Consider the following 26,071-nt stretch of genomic DNA (forward strand, 5'->3'; position numbering starts at 1 on the left):
TTATTTTTGACTGGACTCTGAAGTAGATGCTCTCAGAGAGGACAGCCTACGTCTCTGGGCAATCTGTTCCTGGCATTTTTCTTTGACCTCTTTTATTCTCTTGGTCAAAAGTGGAGCATATTCTGCAGCCTCTTTCTTGTTTTTCTTAGTGCTCTGTTTCTTCAGAGTAACATGCCAGCCTCTGCATTGTGGGACGTGTGGAGTAACAAGACACTGAATCTTGGGTGCGTTGGTCCCAGGTTTCTCACCTTCTTTATTTAAGGGCTTTCTCACATCCTATCGGTGGACATCATCTTCTTTAGAGAAACAGAGAAGTTTGAGGATTCTGCGAGCTCTTTTGGGCCCCAGACAACGAGGCAGCATGGCATCAGTCAGTCCAGGAATATCCTTCTCTCCTTTTTTTACAATCACCAAACTGAGAACGCTCCGACTGGCATCTATGGTGCAACCCCAATCAGACTTGCTCTTTCTTTCTCCAGCTCTCTTTGGCCTGTAACAGGAATGGCCCTTACTCAGTAGCCATGGACATGGCCATGGGCCAAGATACTCTGCTTCCTGGGGAAAGCTTGGTTGCTGTTTCCACCACTGACTCGGACCACGTAACCCTCCCAGTCTTCACCCAGAGTGTCAGCAGCAGCTCCTGCGGCCACACACTTCTCATAAAAAGTACGAAGTTTGCGTTCATCGTCCACGTCCATGAGTTTCTGGCAGCCAGTGGTGGGGAAGGGGAGACTCACCTTCATCTTGAGGCAGCTCATCGCCTCTGAGGTGCCGCAAAATAGAGTGTTCAACTATTTTCTTATTTCGAAGACAGAAATGACAGCTTCTAAGGTCCTTACATGTTGGACTCAAGCTTACACTGTCATTTCAATTTCAGTTTCCAATTACACATAGCAATTGTTCAATGCATATATAGAAATGTGATTTATTTTTGCATGTTTATCTTGTTTCTTACTACTTTGCTCAATTCACCTGTTAGTTGTATGAGTTTCTGTAGATTCCTTGAGATATCCTATACACAGAATCATGTCATCTGTACATAAGGGCAGTTTTCTTTCTTTCTTTCTAGTCCGCATTCCTTTATTTCCTTTTCTTGCTTTATGGCACTGGCAAGAACTTCCAGCACTAGGCTGAATAAGAGTGGTAAGAGTGGAAATCCTCTCTGTTGCTGATCTTAGGGGGGAAATATTCAGTCTTTCTCCATAGAGTATAATGTTAGCTGTAGGATTTTTCTAGATGCTCTTTAAAAAGTTGAAGTTACCCTCTATGCCTATTCAGAGGGTTTTTTAAAAATCATGAACAGGTGTTGAATTTTGTCAAATGCTTTTTTGCGTGGATTAGTGATTATGCGATTTTTCCTCTTTAATTATTATGCCAGATTAAATTGATTTTCCCATTACTGAACCAGCCTGCATTCCTGGAATAAACCCCACATGGTCATGGTGTATAGTCCTTTTTATATGAGTATGTTGCTGAATTCTATCTGCTGATTTTTTGCTAAGGATTTTTGCATCTATATTCATGAGGAATTTTGCCAGCAGTTTCCTGTTCTTGTGATGTCTTTGTCTGGTTTTGGTATTAAAGTAATATTAGCATCATAAAATGAATTGGAAAGTGTTCCCTTGTATTCTATAGAAGAGACTGTGTAGAATTGGTGTTAATTCTTCTTTAAAAGCTTGTTGAAACTCGCCAGTGAAACTGTATGGGCCTACAGATTTCTTTTTGGGGAGCTTTTAATTACACATTTAATTTTCTTAGTAGATATAGGCGAACCAAGTTATCTTTTCCATATGGGGTGAGTTTTAGTAGTTTGTGGTTTTTGAGGAATTGATCCATTTCATTTGAGGTGTAAAATTTATTTGTGTAGTGTTACACAAATATAGTGTAGTGTTACTGGTAGTGTTCTCTTGCTATCTTTTTTATGTCTAAGTGGTATATGGTGATAGTCCTGTTTTTATTACTAATATTAGTAACCTGTGTCTTCTCTCTCTCTCTCTCTCTCTCTCTCTTTCTTTCTTTCTTTCCTTTTTTTTTTTTTTTTTTTTTGGTCAGTCTTTCTAGAAATTTATCAATTTTGTTGGCTTTTTTCAAAGAATCGGCTCCCTGTTTCATGAATTTTCTCTGTTATTTTTCTGTTTCCAATTTCATTGATTTATTTATTATTTCTTTTTATTATTTCTTTCCTTCTACTCACTGTGGGTTTATTCTGCTTTTCATTTTCAAGGTCTTGAGGTGTGTACTTATATTATTCATTGGGACTTTTCCTCTTTTTTCAATATATGCATTTAGTATTCTAAATTTTCTTCTCAGCTTTAGATGTGTCCCATAAATTTTGATATGTTGTTTTTAAATTTCCATTCAGTTCAATGTATTTTTCAAATTTCTCTTCAGACCTCTTCTTTGACCTATTTGTTATTTAGAAGTATGTTGTTTAGTTTCCAAGTGTTTATATTTTCCTATTATCTTTCTGTTATTGATTTCAGTTTGATTCCATTGTTGTCAGAGAGCACACTTTGTATAGTTTTAGTTCTTTCAGACTTGTTGAGGTTTGTTTCATGGCTCTGGATATGGTTTATCTTAGTATATATTCCATTGGGCCTTGAAAAGAAAGTGTTGTTGGGCGGAATGTTCTACAAATGATGATTAGATTCTATTGGTTGATGGTCTTGTTGAGTTTTTCTCTAACTCTGCTGATTTTCTGTCTAGTTGTTCTACCAATTATTGAGAGAAGTCTTCAACTAGAATTGTGGATTTATCTGTTTCTCCCTTCAGTTCTATTAATCTTTGCATCATATATTTTGCAGCTCTGTTATTTGGTGCACACACATTTAGGATTGCTATAACTTCTTGGTGAAATGATGCTTTTGTCATTATATGTCATCTTTCTCTATTCCAAGTAATTTTATATGCTCTGCAGTCTGTGTTGTCCTGATATAAATATAACTACTCTGCTTTCCTTTGATTAATGTTTGCATCTTTTTCTATCTTTTTACTTTCAACTTGCCTGTATCATTATATTTAAAATGAGTTTCTTATAGACATCACATAGGAGGTTATATTTTTAATCTACTCTATCAATCTCTGTCTTTCTTGATGTACTTAGACCATTTGTATTTAATACAAACATTGATATAAGGGCTTAAATCTGCTATTTTATTTTTCACTTTCTCTTTGTTCTCTCCATTTTTCATTTCTGTTTTCTTTTTCCTGTCTTCATATTGGCTACTGACCACTTTTTTATCATTCCATTTTGATTTATCTATAATGTTTCTGAGTGTATCTGTTTGTATAGCTTTTTTAGTGGTTGCTCTAGGTGGGACATTATATATACATAACTTATCACAGTATACTGGTATCATTTTACCAGTCCAGGTGAAGTATGGAAACCTTTCCTCCTTTTAGATCCCTTTACTTTACCCCATTTATAATACAATTGTCTTAAATATTTCTTCTACATACATTTAGAACAAGATTAGTGTTATAATTTATGTTTTGGCCATCAAATAATTTAGAAAACTCAAGAGGAGAAGAAAAGTCTATTGTATATACACATGTTTTGCTTAACATGTTGTTTTTCCTTCTTGATGTCTCAAAGTTTCTTCTTTTACCATTTCCTTTTTGTTTAGAGAACTTCCCTAGCCATTCATTTCAGGTAGATCTGCTTGTGACAAATTCTCTGTTTTCTTTCCTCTGAAAATGTCTTATTACTCACCTTCATTCCTGAAGGATATTGTCACTTTTTGCCACTAGGGATAGGATTCTGGACTTGTAGTTATTTTCTTTTGGCACTTTTGTAAGCATGCAGTGTGCTATCAAAATTAAAACTAAATAAAATAAAAATGAATGTGCTCCTATGCTTTCATAAAAGTGCGATTCACTGATGAGGAGGAAGGCCCATCTCTGTAATCTGGGGGACTGTGCTCACCTCTGGGTATTACATCTGAAAAGAAATTACAGAAATCGAGGTGTTGAGAGCAATGAGATAAATAGGGTGAATGGATACAAAACCACATCCAATGATTTAAAGAAACTAAGGCTGTTTCTTCTGAAAAGAAAATTCTCTGGAGCCTTATTTCAAAGTCATATTCCAAAGAAATAAGACTTGTTCCATAGGACCCCACGGGGTTTCTGTGAGAGAGGATGATAAAGGAGAGAGATTTCAGTTTAGTGTCAGAAAGACTTTTCAACAACCAAACCTGCCCAAAGATGCACTGCGCTGCCTGAGGATCATGTTCCTGTCATTACGAGTGCAGGGGCACGGGTGGGATGAATATTTCCCTAAGATGCCACACATATTTCAGACGATTGATGTTGCAATACCATATCAGGCATCTCCACTTCAATATGGGATTCTAGGATGTAAAATGAAATGAAATGTATTTAGACAGAAAATCTTCAGATTTGCAGATTTCATTTTGATGTTAACAACCATACAAAAGTTTTCCTGCATAAACGCATTTTATTACTACAGTTAATGATGACTACTTATAGGAAATGTGCCTGCCTTGTTTTGGATCTTGCCTGATCTTCCCTGTTTGTAATTCAAGGTGATACTATAAAGTGATATGTGTGATTTTAACAATAGCACTTAATATAGTGCTTTAATAATAGCACTCAATATAGCACTTAAAATAACACTTACTGCATACCCTTCACTGTCGGGGAACTTCTATATATTCTATTATTATCTCCATTTTACAAAAGAGGAAACTGGGGCATGGAGAGATTAAGTAACTCATGCAAAGTTATATAGGTAGTAAGTGGGAAAGGAAGGATTTGAACCTAGTGTGTCTGGCTCCAGAGTCCAGGCTCAAAACCAATATACCATCCACCACCCTTACTCATTATTAAGTTTAACCAACTTGTCAGACCTGTCCAGTCCAATGAATGTATCCCCTTCAAAAGCCACACCCTTAACCAATGGTGCTGCTGGGCTCAGAACATTTTTGGAATTCCTCCTTTAGACACAACCTAAAAACCTCCAGCACATTCTTCTGAACATTCTCAAGAGGCAAATCTTTCTCCATTGAGACTGAGCTTAATTTTTTAATACAGCCTCAAGTCATTTGTCATCAAATCTGATGAATGGAGTGGCTGGAAAAGCTGGGTAATATCATTTGTGGTTTAAAACGGTAAATGTCACTGAAATGATGAGCCTAATTTCTTTGAATGGGTTGTAAACTGTCTTTGAAGGTCCTTCCAAAAGAGAAGCACCAGAAGGGTGGTGACTGACAACAACAGCATTGGTATAAGCCTCTAATCACCAAGGCAACCCAGTGTTTTGAAGGAACAACACTCACTTGGATGTGTACATCTGGTGATGTTATTTTTAAAGTTATATGCTACACAGATGCATCCTTTGCTATGTAAAAGAACTGTTCTTGCATTTATCAAGAAATAAAATGGAGTAGAGAGAAAGCACCAAACAGGAGATTCTCATGCTTTAAGTGCTCAAATAGCATAGACCTTCATTAGGTGACAGTGGGGAGAAAAGACCCAGACTTTGCCATTTCAGGTAGAAGCAACAAGTCCTTAGCTTCCTAGTGACACAGACCTGGGTTCGAAGCCCCACACAGCCATCTCCTAGCTAGTCTTGGGAAAAACTATCTCTTTGAGCCTCAGTGTCTTTACCTATAAAATAGGGAAAATTATATTACTTTGTCAGGATGTTGTCAAATTGAGAAATAATTTATATAAAGTGATCTGGCACATAATAGATCAATAACAGGAAGATATTAAAAATAACAATAGGTGAAATGCATAAAAATATATAAATAAGTACATCTTTCTCACACAGAGAGTACAATAACCTCAGGAAAATATTGCCTAAAATGAGTACGCTTGGTGATCCAGCGTTCACCATTCAGGACAAAGGGGAGGACGTTTGGGACCCAGCAGGAGGGAAATACTTAGAAAATGTACGGCCTCTTAGGAGAGGTAGATTTGCAATCTGTACCGGCTCCCCGCTCTCTGGCTACCCCTTCCATCCTCCAGAGTTTGCGAGCCTGAGGCCCAGGGACGGAGTCTGGCTTGCACAGACGCGCTTGGCGACTGCAGCGGGGCCGCTGCGGCTGTGCGGGTGTCCCTACACGGCGCGCCCAGCCGGCCGTGACCTCGGTGCAGGAGCAGCTGCTCAGAGGTGCCATTTACTTGGCACACAGGTACCCACTCCTTTTTTCCCCGCTGTATCTGCCCAGAGGGGTGCTTTTGCCTGCTTCGCACAAGGCGATGTGTATTTATCCGAGGCCCTGCCACCGCGATGGGTTTTTGCTTGTTTTGCTTTTTTACCTGTTAGGTCAATAAGTATGAAAAACCAGGGGTTTCACATGACTTCCATATTTCTGGCTTCTTTTGAAAAACTGGATGTTCGTTCACCGTAGGCCCACATTCCTTCCTGACAACCATCACCACTTCGCCGGAGCCCACCCGCCTCTGCTGGCTTCGGCCACTCTGTGGCCCGCGGCCCCTGGCCGCCTGCGGGTCTCCCCCTGGGGCGCTACCGCTCCGTGCCTACGGCTCTGCCTTCCAGCCAGTGACATAGCTGCCTCCAGGGGGCAGCACTCGAGCGCATCGTCTGAGTGACAGGCGAGGGACAAGGTCCTTCAGGACAGCGGTTTCTGTCCTCGCCGCTCCTGCCGCTTGCTCCGCAGAGCCAGAGAATGTCGCTGCCATCAGCGGCCACACTCCGATGCCCGCCTCTCCCGCGCCGGCAGAACAAAGCACGCCCTGTCCTCGCCGGGGACAGTGCAAATACCACTGGCTGCTTCCGAGGCTGCCAGCAAAACTCAGGCGACCTCGGGGACTATTCCAATCCGTTTCTTCGCTTTTTCAAAACAGCCAGGAGGGAGACACCCTATCCCTACAAGACCACTGGCAGAAACCAGGCAGAGGAAGAATCACTCTGGCACCCACGTAACAACGCGTGGGCAGTTCCTGGAATTCTCAGCCCAACCAGCTCAATTCCACGTTCGAGGAAATCGAGGACCAGCCTAGTGTTTTCAGTCCACGTCCTGATAGGTCCTGCTGAACGGAGGTTATCAAAGTGAAGAACTGCGCAGGCCACGTGAAGCCGGTTACTCAAGCTCAGCCTGCTTTCGGGGCACGGATCTTCCCGGTGGACAACGCGATGCTTTGCTGCCTGCATTTCTCTCCCTGGGACTTTTCTTTGGACATTGAAAACAGAAATATGAATAAGACCACTTTTACCTGTCTCATTCAAGAACAGGATTGTCAACCTCCATCCTCAGCCCTGATGAAACCCTGCAGTCCCTGACAGTGATGAGTGGGAAACTTTCCAAAAGTACGTAGCAGCACAATTACCAAGAAGAGATAGGATGTTGTTACCTAATAAAAATGCCATAAATGTACAATGATGAACTACCACGGGAAACGAATTGATAGGAAAGGACACGTTGGAATGTGGGATAGTAAAAATCGCTTAAACTTTGCATGACCTTGAAGAAAGTCATGGTGATGTGGTTTTCCCAGGTCCCTTACATAGTGCATTGAGATATGGCTGTTTCCAAGTCTTACCATCTAGAGAACTGAATTTAGAGTCTTCCTTCCCTGGACAGTCTGGAGTCTCTTGAGTCTCCAGGTTGCCTGCATTCCTGTCCATGCTCAGCATCCTTTAGGCAGGATCAGCTAACGAGACAATGAATTCTATGGGAGGCACCTTGCTTGTGGCAGTGGGGACAGAAGTGCCTCTCTTTGATAATCTTGAACAGTGGTGAGCAGAGGGTCAGATCACCCTGGGGTGGTGTCGCAACAGAAAAAGTGGCTGTGACACTGAGTTCCTGGATGGTTTTCTACAGCTGGTCTAGATTTTCCATGGCTCTTTAAATTAAAAGAATTTCCACACTTTCAAGAATCTGAAAACAAAGCCATGTGTGAGAATATGAGATCCACTTATATGCCCTTGCAAGAAATAGGTTGCATTCCTTTTTCTGCACTTAAAAAAAAAAATCACCTCTGTTTTTATTTCAGAATGCCATATTTGTAAATGATCTCAAATTAATCTTTAGCATGTGCCCATGTTGTTTTGATTTACTAAACTTTAAAAATATGCTTATAGTTCTCTTTTAACAGCTTGTGGCAACTTTTTCACAAATTGAAATATATGAGCAAATTAGCAAAATGAATACAATTAGCAAGCACCATTCAACAAGCACTATGGGTACAAATACCTTTACAGGACACAAAAAGCATGGTTATAGTAGATTTTACAATGCTGTGTAAGGTTTCTTATTTAATGTCACTCTTAATTAGCAAAATGCAATGAAATTACATGGAGAGAAGCAAACTAATATAGTTACCAGAATAGTAGTTTTACATGCCTGTGGGTACTTTTCACTTTTAAGGCAATTATGTGATGTAGTGGCAAGAACAAGAAGAACTAGGTTAGAGAGAATTCTCGTTGTTTATCTTAAGAGCTTTGCAATGTTGAGCAAATTGCTTAAATTCTCTGATCCTCATTTTAGTTATCTATAAAATGGGGTTTGTAATACTCTTATCATAGGTTGGAAAGGTTAAATGAAAGTCTGTGTAAAATGTCTAACATGGTGCCTGGTCCAGCATAGGATGCTCAGTAAAGATGGCTCCCATTATTAGTAGTTTTTGCAAGTGGTGGTGATTTAAAATGTTTAGGTAAAGCTTTCAGAAATAGTTGATTTTCAAATGATTTAAATCATTTATCACCAAAAATGTCAGTAATCATAAAAATTAATAATGATCTAAATCATTATTAACTAAACTATTTCCCTTAATATCACATCACAAAGGCAAATCTTAACTTTGGTGGCTGAGTTACCTATTCTTCTTAAGTGCAAACCATTGTTTGGTAGCTTATCTTGCATGTTGTCACTTGACTCAGCAGTTGGATTTTTATTATTATTATTATTATTTTGCTTCAGTAGCATTAACCTTTCCTACCAAGATCCAAGCAATCCATATGCCAGTTTTTTCTCAGATCTCTCATAAATTGTAAGTACTAGATACTGGCTAGATATTTCCCGTGCTTACATAAAAGACACATAAATCAGTCTCTATATGATGTTTCTCACTGTAGAATGAGTTTTCTGGTTCAAGAACCAGGCAGTTTTACTGCATATCATGTTTCCATTTTTCAGCCAAAAGTTTGAGGGTAAAGACTTGCCGCAAAAAGTCTTAAATTTTCTCAACCGTTTTCTCGCTTAGCATATGCAGAGGTTTGAAATGGTCAGTGGTAGAATAGTCCTGTCTGCATATTCCTTTTGAAGACATTAGAACAAGGGACTTGCATTTTACAGAGAAGGCTGGCAAGGTGTTTGGAAATATATCCAGAAACCTGAGGAAATTAGTGGAAAGAGAAACTTGTAATTTCTATAAATTGCTAGAGTACATTTTGATTTTACAGCAGAGGAATTAGATTAAGTAGTTTTATAAGGACTGAGATTAAGAGAATGCTAGCAAGGAAGGGTATGTCTTAGGACTTCTTAATTGATTAATCAGTGAAGTTATCAGATCCCAGTTAGAGAAGGTTCCAGGTTATACAAAACTTAAGATAACTGTCAAAGAGCTATAATGGCTTAATTATCTTTGAATAATACCTCTCAATGGAGAGACATCATGAGGAATCAAAATCTACATTTTAAAATTTTAATTGACACATTGTAATTACATGCACTTATGGGGGTACAATTTGATGTTTTGATACATATATGTGTTGTATAATAATTGGGTTAGAGTAGTTAATGTATCAATCACCTCGTGCATTTATCATTTCTTTGTGGCAAAAACATTCAAGAGACTCTCCTGTAGCTGTGAGGTAATATCCCAAACTTAACTTTTAGCCATAGGCACCCTACAGTGCAATAGAACACAACCACTTATTCCTCCTATGTAGTTGAACTTCGTACCTGTTGGCCACCTCTCTGTCACACCCCCCACCCCCCTGCCCCTTCACCAGTCTCTGGTAACCACTCTTCTACTCTCTGCTTTCATAATACCAACTTGTTTTTTTCTTTTTAGATTCCACAAATGAGTGAGCTCATGTGGTATTTGTCTTTCTGTGCCTGGCTTACTTCACTTAACATAATGACCTCCAAGTCCATCCATGTTGCCACAACTGACAGGATTGTATTCTTTTTTATGGCTGAATAGTTTGCATTGTGTATATATACCACTTTTTCCCCCTAACCCATTCACCCATTGTTGGACACTTAGGTTAATTCCGTATCTCAGCTATGGTAAATTGTGCTGCGATATACATGGAAGTATAGCTATCTCTTCCATGACTGACTTCATTCCCTTTGGGTATATACCAGTAGTGGGATCGCTGGATCAAGTGGTAGTTCTGTTTTTAGTTTTGCGAGGAATCTGCATACTGTTTCTCATAATAGCTGTACTAGTTTACACTCCCAGCGACAGTGTGCACCTGTTCTCCTTTCTCCACATCCTCGCCAACACTTGTTTTCTTTTGTGCTTTTGATAATAGGCCTTCTAACTGGAGTGAGGTCGTATCTCACTATGGTTTCGATTTTCATTTTCCTGATGATTAGTGAAGTTGAGCATTTTTCATAAGCCTTTTGACCATTTAGGTCTTCTTTTGGGATATGTCCATTAAGATCCTTTGCCATTTCTCAATTGGGTTATTTGGGGATTTTTGCTATTGAGTTGTTTAAGTTTCTTATATGTTCTTGATATGAACCCCTGTCAGATGTATACTTTGCAAATATCTTTTCACATTCTGTAGATTGTCTCTTCACTTTGTTAACAGTTTGCTTTGATGTGCAAAAGCTTTTTAGTTTAATGTACTCCCACTTGTCTATTTTTACTCTCATTGCCTGTGCATTTCTTATTTAAAAATTCCTTGCCCAGCCCCATGTCATGGACCATTTCTGCTGTGTTTTCTTCCAGTACTTTCATAGTTTTGGGGGTTACGTTTAAATCTTATCTATTTTGCATAGTGAGAGGTAGAGGTCTAGTCTCATTTTTGCATATGGTGAGAGTTAAAGGTCTAGTCTCATTCTTCTGAATTTGGATATCCAGTTGTGCCAGCATCCTTATTGAAGAGACTGTCTTTTCCCCAACATGTATTATTAGCAACTCTGTCAAAGATCAGCTGGCTGTAGGTGCATAAATTTATTTCTGGGTTCTAGTCTGTTCCACTGGTCTATGTGTCTATTTTTATGCCAGTACCATGCAGTTTTGGTTACTATAGCTCGGTAGTATAATTTAAAGTCAGGTAGTGTGATGCCTCCAGCTTTGTTCATTTTTCTCAGGATTGCTTTGGCTATTTAGGGGTTTTTTTGGTTCCATATGAATTTTAGGATTGTATTTTCTATTTCTGTAAAGAATGCCATTGGTATTTTAATAGGAATTGCATTAAATCTGTAGATCACTTTGGGTAGAATGGCCATTTATTTTTTTTAAAAGATTCTTTTCTTTTTATTTTTGCAATATCGTTCCATACAAAAGCAATAGAAACATAACAGTCTTAACAAGAAGTTTACAATTGGATATTTGAACAGAAATCTGTACACATTATCATATACAGCAATTTTACATGGCGATTAACTGATTGTAAAAAATGTTTTCTAAATTCCTCTGCTGCTTTAACTCTTGGAGTATTGCAGGTAAAGAGCCTACCACCCAGTGCTGTTTACAAGTACCAAATTAAGACTGTATAACTTACATAAAACCCATTAACTTAACACCTCAACTTAACATCTCTGTTCAGAGCTCTGTATGAGGGGAAAAACCCACTCTGACATATCAATAAAAGGCCAAAAATCAAGTTTCCATAAAGATATTAAAGGTGTCTGACCCTGAGAATACTTTGCCAGATACCTGTAAAGAAAACTGACTCTAGATTGGTCCCGTGAATACATGGTTCAATCCAAAACCAACCCATTTGACTGACAAGTGGTAACAATGACTAAAATACTTGTGAAAAACCAGTTAAAGTATACTTCTCAGGTTAAATTGGAGCATGGTAGAAATTAAGCAATTAAGTTGTTGCAAAATTGCTTCAATTTCAATCTTCCTAGGATTTAACTCCATTTACAATTTAAAACATGCAAAATACACTCACTATACATAAAAGTAATATTTCTTAAGAAAATAAGGCAAGAATAATAATTCCTCATGAGACAATGAACATCAACACAGAAACCATCCAGGTTCAAGTACATGGCCCACGCCTGGCGATTGGCCGGCCCTCTACCTGGCCAGGCAGACGTGACTGTTTCTCTCAGTGGCCACCAGGTGGCACAGTTAGCTCATGGATGAGAAGTCTTTCAAGGGTTCAGTTAAACAAGCTTCCAAGTCAAAGTCGTCCTCCACTTGGTAGTCCACGTGTCTAACTTTGGTGGGTGTGCCAGAGTACACATCAAAGTTATCCTGAGAGCTCGTCTGGGACTCGGAGCTGCTTTCTGTGGATTCGGTCTCCATTTCCCCAAGGTCTACCGGATGTATTTCTTGCAAATCACATCCTTCTTCAGCTGGAGGATCCCCAAAATGCAGAGCCACCTTCCAAAGTTTGATCTGCTGGTCCCATGATCGTCGACTGTACTTCTTAAATTTGTTGGGAGTCTTGGGATGAATGCCAGGTTGCCGACGGTGCCGTGGGGCTTCTTTAACATAGCGATCGCAGGCAATGGTGTTCTTGCCGTAGTTGATCTGCTCCTGTCTCCTCATCAGGACACTCTCATCTGTCTCTAAGTCAGCTGGCACTGCAGATGGAGAGTCCTTTGAATCAGAACTTCCTGATGATGATTTTCTCTCTCTTCCAAAGTCATTTATGAGGAGTTTTCTTTTATATGTTGCAATTTCTTTGCTAACTCTGGTCCTCGTTTCATCTGCCACTGCACTTGCCCAGTCTGAACATCTAGAATGGGGCTTAGGGCCTTCAGGAGTGGTAAAGCTCTCGGGCCTGTGGTCGGCGCCCGGCGCTCTCCCTCTTCGTCGTCCTCGGGCTGCCGGCGCCTGCCGTCGGCTCTGCGCTTCCGTCCGAGGCTCCATCTCGCGGGGGCTGGCGGGCTGGCGTCGCCGTGGCAGTGGCTCCCGTGCCCGGGGGCGCTTCGCGGCCGGTAGGCCATGACGGCGGGGCAGAGGTGGCGGCGGCACAGCCTGCGACGTCCTAGCGCCGGTGCTGACAGGATCAGAATGGCCATTTTAACAATGTTAATTGTTCCAGTCCACGAGCACAGTATATCTTTCCATTTATTTGTGTCCTCTTCAATTTCTTTCTTCAAAGTTTTATAGTTTTCATTGTAGAAATCCTGTCTTTCACCTCCTTGGTTAAATTTATTCCCGACTGCTATATATATATATATATATATATATATATATATATATATATATATATATATATATATATATATTTGTGGTTATTGTAAAAGGAATTGTTTTCTTGATTTCTGTTTCAAGCAGCTTGCTATTAGTCTACAGAAATGCTACTGACTTTTGTGTGTTGATTTGGTATCCTGCAAGTTTACTGAATTTGTTTATAGGTTATAACGGTGTTTTGGTAAAGTCTTTAGTGTTTTCTACATATAAGATCTTGTCATGTACAAACAGGGACAGTCTGATTTCCTCTTTCCAATCTGGATGCTTTTTATTTATTTCTCTTGTCTAATTGCTCTGGCTAGGATTTCCAATACTACGTTGAACAGAAGTGGTGAAAGTGGGCAACCTTGTCTTGTTCCTGATCTGAGAGGACAAGCTTTCAGCTTTTCCCCATTCGGGATGATGTTAACTGTGGGTTTGTCATATATGGCCTTTATTGTATTGAGGTTTGTACCTTCCATACATAGTTTGTTAAGCATTTTTGTTATCAAAGAGTGTTGAATTTTGTCAAATGCTTTTTCTGCATGAATTGAAAGGATCATATGATTTTTGTCTTTCTTTCTGTTAATATGGTGCACCACATTTATTGATTTGCATATGTTAAGCCATCCTTGTGTCCCTGGAATAAATCCCACTTGATCATAGTGAATGATCTTATTCATGTGCTGCTGGATTCAGTTTGCTAGTATCTTGTTGAGAATTTTCTCATCTATGTTCATCAGGGATGTTGGCCTATAATTTTCTTTTGTTGTTGTTGTTGTTGTGTCCTTGTCTGATTTTGGAATCAGAGTAATGCTGGCCTCATAAAATTGGTTGGGAAGTATTCCCTCCTCCTTAATTTTTTGGAATAATCTGAAGAGAATTGGTATTAGTTCTTTAAATGTTTGGAAGAATTCATCAGTAAAGCCAGCAAATCCTGGGCTCTTCTTTAACAGAAGACTGTATTACTGATTCAATTTCCTCACTTGTTATTGGTCCGTTCATATTTTCTATTTCCTTGTAATTTAATCTTAGTAGATTGTATTTGTCCAGGAATTTATCCATTTCTTCTATGTTATAAAATTTGTTGGCATATAGTTCCTAATAGTCTCTTATGGTCCTTCATATTTCTGTGGCATCAGTTGTAAAAAAAAAAAAAAATCTACAGTTTTTTAACTGACCCTAATCATGGGGTGACCAAGTGTCCCAGTTCACCTGGGATTGGGGGTTTCTTAGACCAGAGACTATCAGTGCTAAAGCCAGGACAATCCCAGGCAAACCAGGATGGTTGTCAGCCTACCCAACAGCCTCATATCTGTCAGAGTATCTGGATGACTTCATACTTTAAAAAATCTACCTGGCTTGCCTGATTCTAGACAGTTAACAAGCTTTTATTAATTACCTACTGTGTGCCAGGATCCAGAGATTTTGATGTTCAAGTGATGAACAAGCATTGCTAATTGAAATATTTTGTGGTTCTCATGCTTTGTATCTTGTGCTGATAGCCCTGCATGGATACTTCTATTTCCAGATTCAGGTTGCTTGTGGAGCTATTAGATCGAACTCAGCAAACTAGAAAAATAAAAATTAAAGCCTTACGGTGGATTCTACCCTGATTGTGCTGTTGTCATCTAAGTTAGATATGATATCAAGAAACATATAGAATAATTCTTTGTGAAAGGGAATGAAGATGGGCCCAAAATAGATAATAAACAGCTTGCCTGTCTTCCTGCCTGCCTTCCCTCAAATATTAAGTTAAATGTAGTACATGTCCTAGCATTGTATTTTGCTTCCACAGAGGTTTATTGAATGCTTACTCTGGGCCAAAAAAGTGCTGGGGCTATGAGGATGAATGAAAAATGGTCCTGCCCTCGAGAACCTTCCACCTAGGTGGGAGATGAACATACACGCTGCTTTGTCTTGGTTTGCTACCCTCTCCCCTGGATCCATTCTCCACCTTTCTCTGTCCTGCTTTGTGCCTCAAGGGTTTGACCTCTGAGCTGCATCACAGAGGCTCTTTGCTCTTTGGCTTCTGATTGAGTTCAGTGGGAGACAGTTTTGGCTGGCAGCTCCGGCGGTTCCTCTACAGCTGCAATTCCCTCCTCCGAGGCTCCAGCACTCACTGGACTCCTGTATCCAATCACTGATTTCCTTAACTCTGTCCACTTCTGAAAAGAGTCCCTTCCTAAAATTATTTTCATTATTTCCTTTGAGTGTACCTTTTGTTTCCTGGGCAGACCCTGACTGATTCAATATGAAAATAAACTATTGAAATAAAGGAAGGTGAGTACCGTCATGGAGGTATATACAAGTAGAACAATAAAAGGTGCATTCCTGTAAAATCAGGAATGCCCAGAGAGTGGAGATAGGTAAATGCCTCTTGAGCTGAACACTGAAGGATAAGTCACAAGTGGGAGAAAGACCTGGAAGAGGCAATGTATGGCATGGAGAGAAAATAACCTATAATGCAGTCCTGCAACTGTTAGCAAATTAAAACATCTGGAGCACAAAGTATATGGAAGGAAGCAGTGGGAGACAGTGTGGAGAGATAGGCCTGGGTCTGGGTCTGGTCATGTAAGGGTGGTAGGAAGCTTTGTTCCTTACACACACACACACACACACACACACACACTTGAGATTCATTAGACAATAAAGCAAAGATTTCTGCCCTTTGGAAAACACAAACAATAACCAATAGATATGACACAACTATATAAATAAATCATATAGTATGTTAGAAGGTGATAAACATCATGGTAAAAGAAAAAGAAGAGAGGAAGGATCAGGGATGAGTTGGGCGATAGTAGGCTGCAGTTTTCAAGAGGGGAATAGTCTTCATTGGATAGGCCATATTAGGAAGGTAATTTGTGCACAGAGTTGAAAAGAACTGAGGGAGTTAAGAATGTGGATACCTTCAGGAAGAACATTCCAGACAGAGGGATCAGCAGGTGCAAAGGCCCCATGGCAAGATCACGTCCGGCTTATTCCATGAGTATCAGTAAGGCCAGTTAAGCTAGAGCTGGAGGGGAAAAGGAGAGAGTAATAAGAGATGAGGTCAGAGAGCTTCAGGGTGGAGGCCTTCAAAGGCCTTGTAGGCTATTGTAAAGCCTCTGTGTTTTATTCTTAGGGACAAGGGGAGTCACTGGAGACTTTTGAGCAAGGAGTTACATGCTGTGACTAAAGTGACAATCAACTGAAAAAATGTAACTATGGATGTACCATGGAAAAAAAAGACTTAAGATCTTTGATACTCAAAGTGTGGTCCAGAACCAGCAGCACTGACATCACCTGCGAACTTGTTGGAAATGCAGAATCTCAAGTCCCCAAGACAAAAACTAAATGAGAACCTGCACTTTAACAAGACCCTACATGATTCATTTGTATGGTAGAGTTTAAGAAGCACTGGTTTAAAAGATTCCTCTAATAGGAATGTAGAGAATGAATTTGAGGCAGAAGAGACAAGTCAGAGAAAGGTGGGGAGGGTCTAAAGCAGAGAAACAGGAGGAATGTGAAGAGGGGACAATACAAATGAAATCAAAGAAGACAATGCTCAGCACAATGTAGACAATTCCTAGATGCTTTAAAAAGTATTTGAAATAATAAAGATTCACAGCAAAGAAATGTATAGAGAAGTACCATGCATCCTTCACCCAGCCTCCTCCAATGTTAACATCTTAAACAACTACAGTACAATATCAAAACGAATAAATTAACTGATACAATCTACAGAGGTTATTTAGATTTCACCAGTCATGGCATGCATGTGCATGTGTGTTTGAGTGTATTTGTGGGTAGCTGTACATAATTTTTTCATATGTGTGGCTTTGCCACCACAGTCAAGACAAGCCGTCACCGCAAGACTTCCTCATGTTACCTCCTCGTAGCCACACCCATCCCTCCACCCCTAACCCTTGGCAACTATTTCACACATGCCATGTAAGTGGAGTCATGCAGTATGTACCCTTTGGGACTGGCTTTTTCATTCAGCATAACTTCCTTGTGGTTTATCCAAGCTGCTGTGTCTATCAGTCTTTCATTCCTCTTTATTGCTAAGCACTATTCCATGGCATGGATGTACTAGTTTGTTCCACCCATTGAACCCATTAAATGACATTTAGGTGGTTCCCAAACTTTCAATTTGGGGCTATTATGAACAAAGCTGCTATGAGCATTCATGTACCACCTAGATATTTTTTGCATGAATGAATGAGATAGAATGAATAGGATTTAGTGATCAGCTGTGGGCAACGAAGGGGGATATAGTAGTAAAAAATGAGCCCCGAGACAATGTGCAGCCACCAAATACTACAAAAGACTTTATTTTTTTGCATATATATGTATATACTCACACTTTATTAATAATCAAATAGTATCCTTTTTAAAATAACACAATTGAACATAAGAGAACTGTGAGTTTAAAATCAAAAGTAAAACTTGACAAAATGAATAAAGATCACAGTTTTCAGCACAATCATTTAAAATATTTAAGAAATTTAGAATGGTCTTTGTTGTGCTTTGACGTTTTAAAAAATAGTGATGTTTTACAAATTCTGTTTTATTAGTTGCTGGCATTCCTATTCTGTAATGTGCTATTATATTAAGCATTACTATATCACAGAGTTCTTCAAATTGTATTTAAATTCATTTTAATTTAAAGAAAGAACATTCTACACAATCATGGAAAGTGTCAAAAAGAAAAATGGTAAAGGACACATATCAGAAAAATGTACATGGTGTTTTATATCATCTATTATAGAACAATTCAGGATAGTGTCCTTTTCTTTTCTCTTTTATTCTACACTTTAATGAATTTACACATAACCCCAGTGTTCCCTAGTTTTTTTGCCTTCCAGGATCACACTTTCCTTTAATATTAAAATAAGAATAAATCAAGTCTTTACATTGTGGATTGTGGAAAGAGCAGATACCCTTCCTCAGTTGGTATCTGACCTGTCTGCTGTGGGCTGATTCCTGGAGTGCTCCTGGATCTGAGTCCTCCCATGGAATGATGCTACAACCACTGTGCACACCCAGAGGTGCGAGGAGGAAGGCCACAGTCCCAAGAGTTTGAACAGCCTCATTCCTAACACCACACCTCCAGGCTTGACATTAGGGGAAATATAGCACAAAACAGGGAACAATTTATCACATCGCCACCCGTTCTCTGACAGAACCTACTGACCGCCTCCCTCTTAGTCCCCAGACCACCATCCACAACCCAGGAATGTAGCTTCCCCTCGACTCAGAGTTCTTTCCTCATGGCATTTCTTTCCAAAGTTCTGGGGCCCACAGCTCTGAGGACTCTGACCGCAACCCTGCATCCCACCCTCATCTTCCTCACCCCCCCACCCCTGTCAGGAGAAGTCAAACCATCAGTCAACTTCCTAGTAATTCAGAAGTTTCCAGCTTTCTCACCTCGGGCTCACTCCAGACTAACTGCAGCCCTTCCTTTCATATCGCCAAAGGCTATGGAGTCTTTTCTCAGATGAAAGAGATTTTATCGAAGGCTTAAAGATTAAAAGAAAAAAGATTATAATAAAAATAAAACATCACCCCAAGGCTGATTGCTTCCAATACTCATTAGTATCTAATTTCTTCTATTGTTACACATAGTTCAGGCATTTTTACACAATTTAAAACTTTTAAAACTTGTATTGTGATTTTACACTGAAAATCCAAAAATATGCAGTTCTTATAGTTACCATCTTTTTGTAAGTTACAGGCAAACATCATATACTTGCATTGATAGGACGGAATAATCACATAAAATATATGCCCATTTAAATTTTGGTGAATGATGTAAGTTTTATATAGAAAGATTTTAAAATTTCTATAAATGTATTTTTTCTTCCCTAACAACATCAGGTTCTCAGTTTTATGTAATTAGGAATAAGTGCTTTTTCAATAGTTTCATTTCATTTTCTCTGCAAAATGTCTCTCCCCTACTAGTTCCCACCCAACCTATGTTCTGCTTGATATTAGACAAAGATCATACAACCTAATAGATGTAGCATGCAAAATTATTTTTCACCAAAACCTCAATTTCTAGAATAAAAGATGAAATAAATTATGTTAAACTTTTATTAGTGCCATTACTTGATTGTATTGTTACTCTTTGTCTATGTGTTTTTTTAGCCACCAAAATACCTCATATGATTAAGCTGAAAATTTTTACTTATGCATAAAATTATGTAGACATTTAAGAAAAATACATTAAGCTTGAAAATTTTAAATTTAAAAGTGAAAATAAACATAGATCTAAAACAAAAAATATATATATAAAAATAAATAAAATATCAAACACACACACAAATAAAAATAAATTAATGTGAGGGATGACTGTTCCCAGAGCAGGAACGTTCTCGGGCGTCTCTTTAGCCTTCTCTTCACTCCCACCCCCTCCCCCAGCAAGGCAATTCACGTTCAGTTCCCACTACTTTGCAGTGTTCCTAGAGTATTTGCAATCATTTTAGTAGGTCTCCTAAAACTTCTTTCGTACCATTTGCGCGCTTCATCCAGTTGCCTCTTCATCTATAGAAATTAACTGGGATGTAGCGAGAAAAGAAGGCGAGTCAACAGCTCTGCCTAGTCCTTGGAGTTGCGTGTGCATGTCGGGAGTCTGCCAGTTGCACGGTGCAGATGACGAACTGCAGTCCTTCCTCCTAAAAACACTGACAAAGATCCATCGTTACGCGAGTGCCAGACCAAAGCAGAGTGAGGCTGTGCTGGGTTTCGGTTGTGGCTGCTCCACACCCGCTTCTCTGCCTTGCTCTGTGCCCCGGGTCAACCTCTGACTGCTGGTTTCCTGGGTCCCCCCTTGAGGACGATGGCTCCCGCCAGGCACTCCTGTCCCGGCTCCAGCTCTGGCTGTCACTGGGCTTCAGAATCAGTGTCTGCTCCCCTTGCCCCGGCCCTCAGAGCAGTGAAGGATTCCCACTAGAGCCGGAAAGCAGCCCAGTCCTTAAAATCCCTTCATCTGACCCGTAGGAGCTGAATTCCATTTTATTCCAGGACACAGCAGGTGATGCAAAATCTGTTAGGTATTATCTGGTCTTGGCGATCAGGGAAATGTGTTTTTTGTTTGTTTTTTAATGTGGGCACATAATTTTTAAAATTCCTCTCTTTCACCTACCGTAAGAACACAGCCATATTAATTCACAATTCTAATTTTTAAAAAAGTACGACTTCCACGACATTTTGGCTAGCAAGTGGTCCAATATGAAAGCTTTGTCACACGTGGTAAGTGATCTGCCTTCATGGACTCTGACACATCTCTTGCCTCCTTTCAGGTAAAAATCCGGCAATGACAAAGAGTTTTTATAAGGACTCTTGATCTATCTACAAAATACGTGTATGATTTCTTCAGCCATTATAATGGTGTCGCTCTGCTGTCCTCATCCTCCAAAACTCTACGGTCCGTACACAGGAAGAATCCTTGTCCATATAGAGAAAGTCTGATTCCTCAGGATAAATTTAACAAGTCCAGTGATATATTCTGATATTAATTCTGATATATGCTGATACACGACGGCTCCTGTTTGCACTTTCTTAGTGAATTTGGACTTGCAACTGCTAAGTCTATTATGAATCAGGAGGTGAGACTTTATGTTGCTGTACAACTGACAGAATGATTTATTCCTCCATAGGTCTTTGGAATAGGTGACAGTCACCATTCATACTTACTGTATTTGCGCATCCTATTGTCATGGAGATAGAGAACCAAATTGAAACACACTTGCCAGGGTCATAATAATGTAGCCAAAATCTAAAGAACAATTTTGTTTTTTAAGTATGCATGATTTCACGTGTTTGCTCCAATGGTCAACTGATTTCTTTATGCTTCCACTGAATTCTAAAGCTCAGCACTTCTACAGCTATTGACTCACGTGGACTTTATATCACATGGGCCCAGATATGACCCATCTGGCAGTCGGCTTGGGTTGGCCAGTGGATTAAAGGAGAGAGAGAGAGGTCAGGAATGATTCCCAAATGTCTGGATCTGGTGACAGGGAGATAAGGCAGGGCGAGCTTGACGGGAAAAGCTGGATTAGGAACTGTTGAACCCGACGTCCCTGTGGGCCACGCGGACAGGGAGACAGCCAGCGAAGGCCACCCTTGCGTGTCTGCAGTTCTGGGTAACACCGTCCCAAGAGGGCACCCAGGCAGGAGAAAGAGGACCAGGCCCTAGGGAATGTCAAAAGCTACGGGTGGGGCCCGGGAGGAGGAGCAGAGACTGAGCAGGAGTCTTGGGTCTGTTAACGTGTCCGGTGGTGGGGGCGGGGGTGGGGGGAACGGTGAGAATGAAAAGGGAGAAGGGGAAGGAAGCCCTGTCCTGTATAGATGAAAGGGAAGTGTGAGCGACGGGGGAGGAGTCCGAGCGACGGGGGGAGGAGTCCGAGGGACGGGGGAGGAGTCCGAGCGACGGGGGAGGAGTCCGAGCGACGGGGGAGGAGTCCGAGGGACGGGGGAGGAGTCCGAGCGACGGGGGAGGAGTCCCAGCGATGGGGGAGGAGTCCGAGGGACGGGAGGAGAAGAGTGAGTGACAGGGTAGAAGTCCGAGCAACGGAGGAGGAGTCCGAGGGACCGGGGAGGAGTCCGAGGGATGTGGGAGGAGTCCCAGCGACGGGGGAGGAGTCCGAGCGACGGGGGAAGAGTCCGAGGGACGGGGGAGGAGTCCCAGCGATGGGGGGAGGAGTCCGAGCGACGGGGGAAGAGTCCGAGGGACGGGGGACGAGTCCCAGCGACGGGGGAGGAGTCCGAGGGATGGGGGAGGAGTCCCAGTGACGGGGGAGGAGTCCGAGGGATGGGGAGGAGCCCGAGCGACAGGGGAGGAGTCCGAGCGACGGGGGAGGAGCCCGAGGGATGGGGGAGGAGCCCGAGGGACGGGGGAGGAGTCCGAGCGACGGGGGAGGAGTCCGAGGGAGGGGAGGAGAAGCGTGAGCGACGGGGTAGAAGTCCGAGGGACGGGGGAGGAGTCCCAGCGACGGGGGAGGAGTCCGAGGGACGGGGGAGGAGTCCCAGCGATGGGGGAGGAGTCCGAGCGACGGGGGAGGAGCCCGAGGGACGGGGGAGGAGCCCGAGCGATGAGGGAGGAGCCTGAGGGACGGGGGAGGAGTCCGAGCGACGGGGGGGGGGGAGGCGGAGGGACTGGGGAGGAGCGTGAGCCCCGGGGGAGGAGCGTGTGCGCCGGGGGAGAAATGTGAGCGACGGGGGAAAAGTGTGAGCGACGGGGGAGAAGTGTGTGCGCCGGGAACCCAAAAGCTGAAGCATCTCAAGCTCTGATGTCCATGGACAGGAGAGAAGAGTGTGTCCCAGCTCCAGAAGATAAAGAGAGATTTGCCTTTTTTTCTGTCTTTTGTTCTTTCTGGGCCCCCAGCAGATTGCATGGTTCCTGCTCACACTGAGGGCAAGTCTTTCCCACCCAGGCCACTCAGACTCTCATACTAATCCCTGCTGGAAACACCCTCATGGACTCACCTAAAATGATAGCTATACCATGTTTCTTGGCATTCCTTGATCTAATCAAGTTGACACCTAGAATTAAGCTTCACACAGTAGAAAGTGAGAACAAGTTTGATAGATGAGATAAGAAATCTAAGTTCCACAGAGAGAGTGCAACAGAGGCTCCAGAGGCTGAGCAGGGCCCACATCAAGTCTAACATAAAAGCAAGACACACACACTTAAAGTTCAGGACAGAGTGCAGGCTGGCTCAAGAGTGAGCAGCTGCTTGCAGAAAGTAAGTTAGATGCGAAGTAAAGTATGCACAGCTCAGCCTGCGAAGTGTGGGCTGCCTCCAGGAAAGTGAGCAGCAGCCCTGCCTTCTGCTGGGGTCCAGCTTTCATACTTTCTCCACCTAATGAATATCTGCTGAAGGGGGTGGCTCCCAGTTATGTAAAATTTAGTCTTGCACATGCTCAGTTGGTCTCTTCCTGGAGCAAGTTCATTGGTCAAATCCTTTCACGTGTACCAGGCACATTCAAGAATGTTCTATGCTCTCTAGCACCTCTTACTGGAAGGTTGTTCAACACCAGGGTTATATAACCCCTCTCTATGGACCATGCCCAGCCACTGGATTTGCATAAACCAGCCCTTTGTGGTCTCATTTTCCCTGTGTTGGTGCTAAAAATAGGTCTAAGTGCCAACAGTACCTTTCCTTCAGGGGAGAGCCCAGAGGAGGGGGCCTGAGACGTCAGGATGTGGCTGGAAACCCAGAGGCCTGTTCTGATACCTGGTACCCAGGGAAACTGAGCACGTCCTCTATCACATCCATTCCTCCTTTGATGGAAACTTAGGTTGCTTCCACCTTTTATCTATTTAGAATAATGTTGCTTTGAACATGCGTACTGCATAGTTTCTTTGGGGGGGGGCGCTGGGGGTCTGGTTGGTGAGGGGAACCCAACCCTTGCTCTTGATGTTACAAGGCTGCGCTCTAACCATCAGAGCTAACCGGCCTGCCCCTGCATAGCTTCTTTTTAAAATTAACACTACAGTGCTCTCTTTTAACAAAGTCATACATATTTTATGAAAAACACAGATTTTTTGGCTGACATTCAACTTCATAATTTGGACATTGGTGCAACATAATAATAGCAGAGCTATTTGTCAGAATATATCACTAAGGATTCCACTGGAATTTATATACGAGTATAGCCAGTCTTTCAAATTACAAAAAGAAATGTGATGAAAGGGAAGATTCTAAACATTTCAAGAGCTTTCCACCCGCTCTTGATCTGTTAGATAGGAGGGCTTGTCAGAGAAAGTTAAGGGTTCACAGGCAGCCAGTTGAATGTAGACAACTCCAAATGAAGATAAAACCTTTCTTAAACCACAACCAAAGGCCATTAAAAAAAAAAGGAATCCTGGATTCCTTGGTGTAGAATACACCTCAAATAAACAGAGCCTCTTCAACTATACATTCCATATATTTGTTAGAGAAGATGCCAAAAAAATAAGGCATAAAAGGAACCTATTTTCTAAGCAATGAGTTATCAAAAGCTTGTCGAGTGGAAAGGAAAGGAGGAGTCCAGTCTCAAAGCAGCTCAGTGATAACAAGCCTTTGTGCGCAGGCTCACCCGGGTTTTAGTCCTGGCAACTGTATTTTCTAGGTTTGTGACCTTAGGCAAGATCCTTCACCTCGCTAAACACCAGTGTCTTCATCTATAAAATGGTAACAGTTTTGTTTTATAGGGCAGTTGTGAGAACCACATGAAATAATCCATACTGTGTGGTACATGACAAACATCAATAAACGGTAGCTGCAATGATAAAAAAAAGTATATATATATATACATATATTATATATATGTATATATTCACATATATATATTATTAAATATCTGACTCACAGTTGGCTCTCAAAAATGTTAGTCTCCTGCTCTACTTTACCTAATTTTACCAACACTTTTGAGAGTTTGTTGTGTGAAGAAAAGGAGGTTTTTCTAGACCAACAATCTTCAAATGTTTTTGATCTCTGATACTCCCTCAAAGGAAACTGAAAAAGTTACATACACTCTTGCATGTGATTTTTCAGAGTAAATTGAAAGAGTGGCAAATTTTCATTTTTCCATGTATCGTAAATATCAGCATTTAAAAAATAAAACTATTTCATCCCTCTCTAAAATCTACCCAATGGAATCTAAATATCATAGCAACTTGATACCCAGCGTTATCCACTTAAACAAATATACAAACAAATTTTTCTTTAACAGTGAGAAATTTTTATCTCATTCCATTTTCTCTTAAACTCTTATTTTCAGTCTACTTTTCTCAGAGAATTTTATCTTAATTTAATGTATTTTTATGCTTAAACATCTTTTACTGATTGATCAATAAAATTAAACATTTTTAAATTTTAAAAATTAAAAATTTCCTTATTCCAAATCCTAGATATTAAATATTCATTTTTGGGTTGATTTATTGCAATCATTATTTGTATATAATTGATCAAAATAACATAAATATATCACAAATTTCTATGACTATTAAACACTAAAAAGTAAAAAAGGTAATGTTTTTAACAGAAATATATCTGTTAATGAGAAGAAAGAGCTTTTTATCCCCCAGTAAGTTTCATTTATCCATTAATAATTACTATTTCTCCCTAAGATGAGACAGGATTCAGCATCAATACCATCACTATTTTTTGTCTTTATAGTACAGACACAAGCACTGTGGAACCTGCTGGCATAAATGCACTTACTCATTGGAATGCTCTTTCCCCAGATCCTCCTCTGCTGGTTTCTTCTCGGTACTCAGATCCCAGCTCACATGTGACCTCAATGATGTCTTGCCTTGTGACAGGATCTAAAGTCCCCGCTACTCAATCACTCTCCAGCCCTTTACCCAGTTATACTACTACCACAGCTCTTGTTGCTATCTGCAGTTATCTTATTTGTGTACTTATGTATTGTTGTCTCTGTCAGAAAATCAGTTCTATGAAGATAGGCACCTTGTCTGTCCTGATCCTTGTTGACATGTAGGAGGTGCTGTGATATGTTTATTCATGAATGAATGCATGAAGGATGTTTGTCTGAGAGGATCATTCATTCTAATCAACAATGATGGAGCAGCCACTTGGAAAGGAACCATCTCTCCCTATTATTATCAAACCAAGATCCTCCAAGGAAGGCAATGGAAGAGAAATCTGCACGTGGGCAGGGGAGCCTGCTCCTTTGTCTTGAGGCTCACTTTGTGATTCAGCTGATATTTGGCTGGGACAATTAAACCAGGCTGAAAATAACACAGGCAAAATGAACACAGAGG

The 26,071-nt window shown here is 40.9% G+C and overlaps 2 pseudogenes; both read right to left on the reverse strand.

Annotated features, from left to right (window-relative positions):
* Nucleotides 1–743, reverse strand: LOC134375464 (small ribosomal subunit protein eS6-like; annotated as a pseudogene).
* Nucleotides 744–12,226: 11,483 nt separating this feature from the next.
* Nucleotides 12,227–13,281, reverse strand: LOC134377026 (histone RNA hairpin-binding protein-like; annotated as a pseudogene).
* Between the last annotated feature and the right edge of the window lie 12,790 nt (nucleotides 13,282–26,071).

The sequence above is a fragment of the Cynocephalus volans genome, chromosome 4 (assembly GCF_027409185.1).
Source record: "Cynocephalus volans isolate mCynVol1 chromosome 4, mCynVol1.pri, whole genome shotgun sequence".
Classification (NCBI taxonomy): domain Eukaryota; kingdom Metazoa; phylum Chordata; class Mammalia; order Dermoptera; family Cynocephalidae; genus Cynocephalus; species Cynocephalus volans.